The sequence below is a fragment of the Phasianus colchicus genome, chromosome 21, assembly GCF_987193195.1.
Source record: "Phasianus colchicus chromosome 21, bPhaCol1.hap1.1, whole genome shotgun sequence".
Lineage (NCBI taxonomy): Eukaryota > Metazoa > Chordata > Aves > Galliformes > Phasianidae > Phasianus > Phasianus colchicus.
The window spans coordinates 209,676-216,074 of record NC_143456.1 but is presented as its reverse complement, the minus strand read 5'-3'; the positions used below and the strand labels follow the sequence as shown (position 1 = coordinate 216,074).

At 57.6% G+C, this 6,399-nt stretch overlaps 1 pseudogene; it reads right to left on the bottom strand.

Annotated features, from left to right (window-relative positions):
• Positions 1-1,911: 1,911 nt before the first annotated feature.
• LOC149915281 (ciliary microtubule associated protein 1A-like) lies at positions 1,912-4,915 on the bottom strand (annotated as a pseudogene).
• Positions 4,916-6,399: the final 1,484 nt, after the last annotated feature.

Sequence of the window (6,399 nt, the reverse complement as noted above, 5' to 3'; positions counted from 1 at the left end):
CACGCTTTCCTGTGGAAAGTTCTGTAGACTGTAACAGTACTTGAACTTGCCAAACTAGGAGCTCTATCTCTCAGCACCTGAATTGCTTTGGAAATGCTCAAGTGGAGAGTTCTCATGACACTAAATCATCTTAGAAAACATTCCATGGCAAGTCCACATACTGTCAAATTGGACTAGATACGCTTTTGGTGAATTAACTGAAGTGTCCTATTGTATGGCCGTTGAGAAACACCACAACCTCTACTGAAGAATTCCCATCTGGATCCTGGCTTCCACTGGGAGTTCCTGGGTGGGCTACGCAGCTGACACAAAGAGCTCTATTTGTTTTACTTATTGATCTGTCATTATTGGTTCTTGTTAAATGTATGGCTGTTGCCAAATGGATGGTTGTCTCTTTTCACTTTCTACCTTTTCTTCGTTAGGAAACATTGGTGTCACCACTGCTGAAGAGCCACCGGCTGGTGTTTGTGGCAAAATGAATGATTCTAATTGTTGTCTAAAAATTGAATGATAATGAAGAAGTTGCTAAACAAATTGCCCACGGGTGAAACGCATCCTATTTTGTGTGCTGTTGCAACTCTTGTGTTTGTTCCTTGTGTGGTTCCATGGTGGATTCAACCTATACAACCAGCGGTATCCTCCATGGACTTTGTAACCACTTCGACTGATGATGAACCAGTCCAACAGATCAGGGCAACCTTTGTAACCAAGCCCAAGAAGTCCCTTCTAACAACTGTGTAACATTTAACCCCCCTTACTCCCCACCCCTCTTTTCCCTCTGCTTACTTTTTCTTTCCTTCTCTCTCTCTCTTTCTCTCTCTCTCTCTCTCTCTTTCTCTCTTTCTTTCTCTCTTTCTTTCTCTCTCTCTCTCTCTCTCTCTCTTTCTTTCTTTCTTTTTTCTCTCTCTCCCCACCACCAGGAACGGTCATTTGCACAGCAGTTTCAAGCAATCTTGTTTGGGCTCAAAGCTTGCTTCCTGAGGTATTTCTTGTGATGAGACTGACTGACTTGTTTAGGAGATGAGTGATGGGTGTTGCCGTGTGGCAATCAACATCACTGTGTGGACAATTTTAGCTGTTTGCCTTCGGAAGAGAGTGCTCAGGACTGTTTACTGGTGGAAGATCTAGGCTGTGACCAAAGAAGTCCAGCTTGCTACAGGAGACTGGGGGATGATCCCATTTTATCCTGTGAAGGCAAGATACAAGTGGGCGCCTCCCTGCTCCCTCTTATCTGCTGGCAAGGCCCGGAAGATGGGAACAAAAGGAGTTCCTGCCGAGATCCAAAAGCCAGAAGCTCTCACCCCAAAAACAACTGACTCAACCACTTTGGACTTATAAATTTATAAGTTGGTACTACCACTGGAAAGGAGTTGCCATCATCGCCGTGGTGTCACCGTCGTCGTCAACAGAACAACAATGCCCGACGACCCACCACTACTGAAGATCAATGACTGAACTATGAACCACGCTGCATCCACGCTGGTGACTATCTCCTTCTTGCTTTCTATAGAGACTCCTTGCTGCTTCTTTCCTATCTGTCCTATCGCCCCCCTTCCCTTCCCCGTTCCCCTCATTCATAATAGTGTCCGTCCTCCCCTTCCCCATCTCCCTGATTAAGATCTGCAATAAACTGGTCGGACCAACATTGGAACCATTGTCCTGTAAGCCCCGGGCATCTCCCTAAAATCTACCTGTCGGCGCTGGAAGGGATGCACCGCCCACGGCCAGCCTCCCTTTGCTATTTGCTTCGTTTAGTCTTTACTTCAGCACGTGGCAGACATCAGTAATGCAAACGGCTGACCAAGCAAGCATCAGCGGTTTCCAACGCACTGAAGTTTGAAAGGCTTCAGGAAGCGCTGGTGCATTCCTGTGTGCAGCGGCGAGGAAAAAGGAGTAACCGGAAAGCATACATATAGGTGTTGAGTTGATTTTATTGATGACTTACTCCAATTGTTAACGTTCAAGAGTAAAATGGGCAAAAGCCCAAGTCGATAGAGAGAAATGGAATCAAGTGGAAATCGGCATTTGATTGGTGTCTTCCCGTCCCCTTCCGTCCCAGGAAAGCAAAGGCGGCCTTCCAGACTTGGCTGTTTTATTCCACAATCAGAGGGGTTGTGTAGAGGGAGTGCCGGATTCCAAAAGTGGATGCAGGCGCCTGGGGCTTGATCAGCGTCACCTGGAAGGGCGAAAAGGAAAGGCAGATCCACAAGGGCCCTTGTCTTCTCTGCTGCCCTCGCACCCTGCTGTCCCGCACCCCTCCCGATGCCAGACAGTCCCGGGTGCCTCTCTGGGCAGGGCTGAGCGCCAGCGCAGGGCCGCTGCAGCTGGAGCAGAGCTGGCTCAGGGAGCTGGGCTGGCCTGACAGGAGGTGCGCTTACGGGCACCTCCTGTCTCGGAGAGGGCTGGATGTGCACCTGGGACCTCGCAGCTAACTCTCCTACGCTGGGGGCGTGCCGCTTGGAGCCCTGCTGAGCTGCGTCCCCCAGAAGAGCTTGTGAAGGACCAGCACGCCCCGTGAAGGGAAAGGGAGCAGAGGGAGGAAAAGCTGCATGCTGTGCTGTCTGTCCCTTCCTCTGCTCGGAGGTGGCACGAGGGCAGGGAGCAGGCCTGCTGTCCGGCACTTGGTCCCTGCGGCCAGAAGCTCTTTGGCCGGAGGAAGCCTCGGGAGAAGGGGGAGAGGCGTGAAGGCTGTGCTTGTGAAACAGAGGGGAAGAGCTGAGCAGCTAGCTGCCTTACCCGGCCTACGCTGTAGTCTGCCGGCCCGGGCTTCGCTGCTTTGCCCTCTGCGGGTTTTGGTCGGGCCGCCATGGTGTACGCGGGCGCCCTGGTCTTGTAGGCATCCACAGCTACTTTGGGCAACGCCGCAGGACCCGGAGTCTGCAAGAGAGTCATGGGCGCACGGGGCTGGGATCACATTCAAGGCTCTCTCTTTCCCTGGAAGCCTGCGTTAAGCAAAGGTGCAGCAGGCTTGGAAGCCCCTGTGGCACAGGGAGAACAGCCCAGCTTTGGATGCTAACATGGAAAAGAGGAGCAGCAGAGCTCACCTTGGCGAGGTCTTCGTCAAAGCGGCCGCGCTGGCTCCTTCCCCTCATGGAGTAGCAGGGGCTGGCCAACGTGTAGGCCGTATTGGGGCCCATCAGCCTGGGCAGTGTGTAGGTGCCCGGACCTGCAGGAGGAGCAGCAGAGAGCGTGTGCGCAAGGGGCTGGAGGAGACGGAAGCAGCGGAGAGGGGCAGCCTGCCCAGCCTGCTGCTGGGAGGTCTCGCCCCTCTGCCAGTTCCTCCCTCTACTCTGGCACTGGGCCAGTGCCGGCAGCTCTGAGCCCGAGCAGCCGGAGCCTCTGCGGGCCGAGAGGTGTTGGTCATGCCAGAAAGCTTGCGGCCCCAGCGCTGCGCAGGCTGCGCAGTAGGCCCGCTGCTGGTGCAGAGCAGCAGCCCGTCCCTGGACGATGCTCAGGCTGAAGGGTCTGCCTTTGCCAGGGTCGGCGTACCTGGAGGGCGGTCTGTCCGCAGGGGCTCCCGCCGGAAGGCCATGGACTGCACCGGGGGGCACTTGAAGATGTGCCTGTTGGCTGCCTCGGTGCGGTAGTCACCTGGGGCGGAGGAGAAGAGGAAGAAAGCTGTGAAGCGCTGGTCTCCCTCTGCAGCCGCAGAGACAATGGCCCGAGGAAAGGGTCTTCTGAAGAGCTGCAGGATTGCTGGGGGACCCAGGCAGCACGCGGGGACGCTTTTCCGTGCCCCGCCACTATGTCCTGCCGTGCTGTCCCTCCTGTCAGCCCATGGCTCTTTGCTCTTTTCGGACGCGGGGTCCTTGTGCCCTCAGCCCGTGGTGCTGGGCAGCGGTCCTTCTCCGAGGGCGTTTATCGCTGCTCAGAGCCGTTTGTGTTCTCTCGCAAAAGACCTACAGCTCCATCAGGGCGCGAGCTGACCCAGGGCAAACGCCCCGTGCTCGTCCTGTGTGGGGGAAGCGCTGCAGAAGTGGTACTCACTGGGTCCGGGGGTGACGGTGGTCTCCGTCGTGGGTCGTCCGCAAAGGTGGGCGCCCGGAGCCACGTACTTCCCGTTCCTGGTGATGGCGGGCTCCACAAAGTAGCAGGGACCTGGCCCGCAGCTCTCGGCCGCAGGCGGTTTGGTCCCGCGAAACGTGTATGCGGGGGCACGGGCTTTGGTGGGGCTGTGGCCCACGAAACCTAGGAGGAAAAGCAGAAGAGAGCACACCCCTGAGCAGCTGCACGTTTCAAGCTCCTGTGGAGCAGTTAGGCGCAGTTAGGCGCCTGGCCTCCTGACATTCCCTTCCCACGTGACTTCTTCCTCCCAGACCAACGGAGGCGAGCCGTGCGGGGCCTCGCAGCGCACAAGAGTCAGCCCCTGAGTGCAAACGGCTGAGCCAGCGCCTTGCAAAGTCACCGGAAAAAGAGAGCGGAGCTTTGGCCAGCACGCTGCCTGTAGCCAGCAGTTTCCAAAGGCCTTCCCGCACCACGCGTGCAGGCACTCCATAGCGAGAGCCCCCAGAGCGCCTCTGTGCAGCTGCCGAGCTGAGTCTGTGGGAGGCTCTGCCGGAACGGGGAAAGGCTCGGGAGCTGCTCTGCCCCGTGATGTCCCTGATGCGCGCCCCGCCCTGGGGATGGCCGCTGTACCTGTTGTCCCCGGGATGGAGTACTGGGGCCCGGGGCTGGGGAACTGGGCCGAGATGAGGCCGCGTGGGCGATGAGGTCTCCACGTCCCCACCCAGGCTCCGTCCATGCTGGCAGGCACGTGCCTCCAAACCTAAAGGCAAGAGCAGAGGAGTTAGTGACGGGCTGCCCCGGCAGAGGCCACGGGTGAGCTTTGCTTCCTGCCCCCCGCCCCTCGGAGCCCAGAGGGGCAGGCAGGAGAGGGCTGTCTCCTTTGCCCAGCCGCGAGCCGCCCGCCACATGGCTTGCAGCTCCCGAGCCAGAAGGGCCAGCAGCAATTTCTCCTGCTCATGGCAGTCCTGCCAGTCTCGTGCTGCACGCCCCTCACGCACAGCGGAGCTAAGCCCGCATCCTGCGGCCGGGCTCTGCAGCCTGAAGCGTGCTGGAGCTCTCCCTCACCTCTGAGAGCCTTGGAGGACGAGCGCGAAGAGGCTGAGCTGGTCTGCTGCTGGGGCTGCTCTCGGGCACAGCGCACGGCGAGCGGCTGCGGGCAGCACAGCTCACGAATGAGGTGCCTGGAGCCGGCGGGCAGCTGTCCTTGGGGAGGGCCCGGCGTCGTCATGGCAGTGCATTGTGACAGCACGCGGGCTCCGGGTGATGTCATCTGTGCTGTGACATCTCCCGGCTGGCCTGAAGCCGCGCCCTCCACGCCTTTTCCACCTCGCACCCCAGCCAGGAAAAAGCTGTAGCGCACGCTGCCAGCACCTGCAGTTGGACCGAGCTCTCAGTTCCAGCCCCGTGCCGCCCGGGGCTCCTGGGGCTTGATCAGCGTCACCTGCAAGGGAGAGAATCCCAGCGGGGAAGTGCACTGAAAGTCCCTTCCGCCTGGCACGGCCAGCTCAGCCGTGTGCAGCCACCAGCATGATGATTTGGTTGCCCTCTTTTTTAGCTTGTACCAAAGATACATGTAAATGAAGTACACGTGTTCTTGTCGTTCACTCTGTTCTGGAGTGCATACGTGGCACCAGACAATTTTTCTTTGCCCAGTCCGGCCCAGACAGGCCAGGAGTCGTAGAACCGTATCATAGAATCATAGAATGGCTTGGGTTGAAAAGGACCACAATGACCATCTCGTTTCAACCCCCTGCTACATGCAGGGTCGACAACCAGCAGACCAGGCTGCCCAGAGCCACATCCAGCCTGGCCTTGAATGCCTGCAGGAATGGGGCATCCACAGCCTCCTTGGGCAACCTGTTCCAGTGCCTCACCACCGTCAGAGTGAAAGACTTCCCACTAATGTCATACCTAAACCTCCCCATTCCCCCTTCTCCTATCACTACCCACCCTTGTAAACAGTCATTCCCCCTGCTGTTTATACACCCCCTTCAAGTATTGGAAGGCCACAGTTCCAGAGGTTCCCCTGGAGCCTTCTCTTCTCCTAAGGGCTAAACCAGCCTGGTTCCCTCAACCTTTCTTCACAGGAGAGGTGCTCCAGCTCTCTGATCATCTTAGTGGTCCTGCTCTGGACTCGTTCCAAGAGCTCTGCGTCTTTGTTGTGCCGGAGGCCTCAGGTCTGGGCACAGTACTGCAGATGAGGCCTCACAAGAGCCGAGTAGAGGAGGGCAAATCACCTCCCTCTCCCCACTGGCCACCCCTTTTTAATGCAGCCCAGAACACTGCTGGCTCCCGCTGCACCCCCATCTCACCCTGAAGAAGAATAGGATCCACGATGGCAACACCGAGCTATGCAGCCTTTCCCCAGAATTCCAAGGATGCCCCCACACCTCC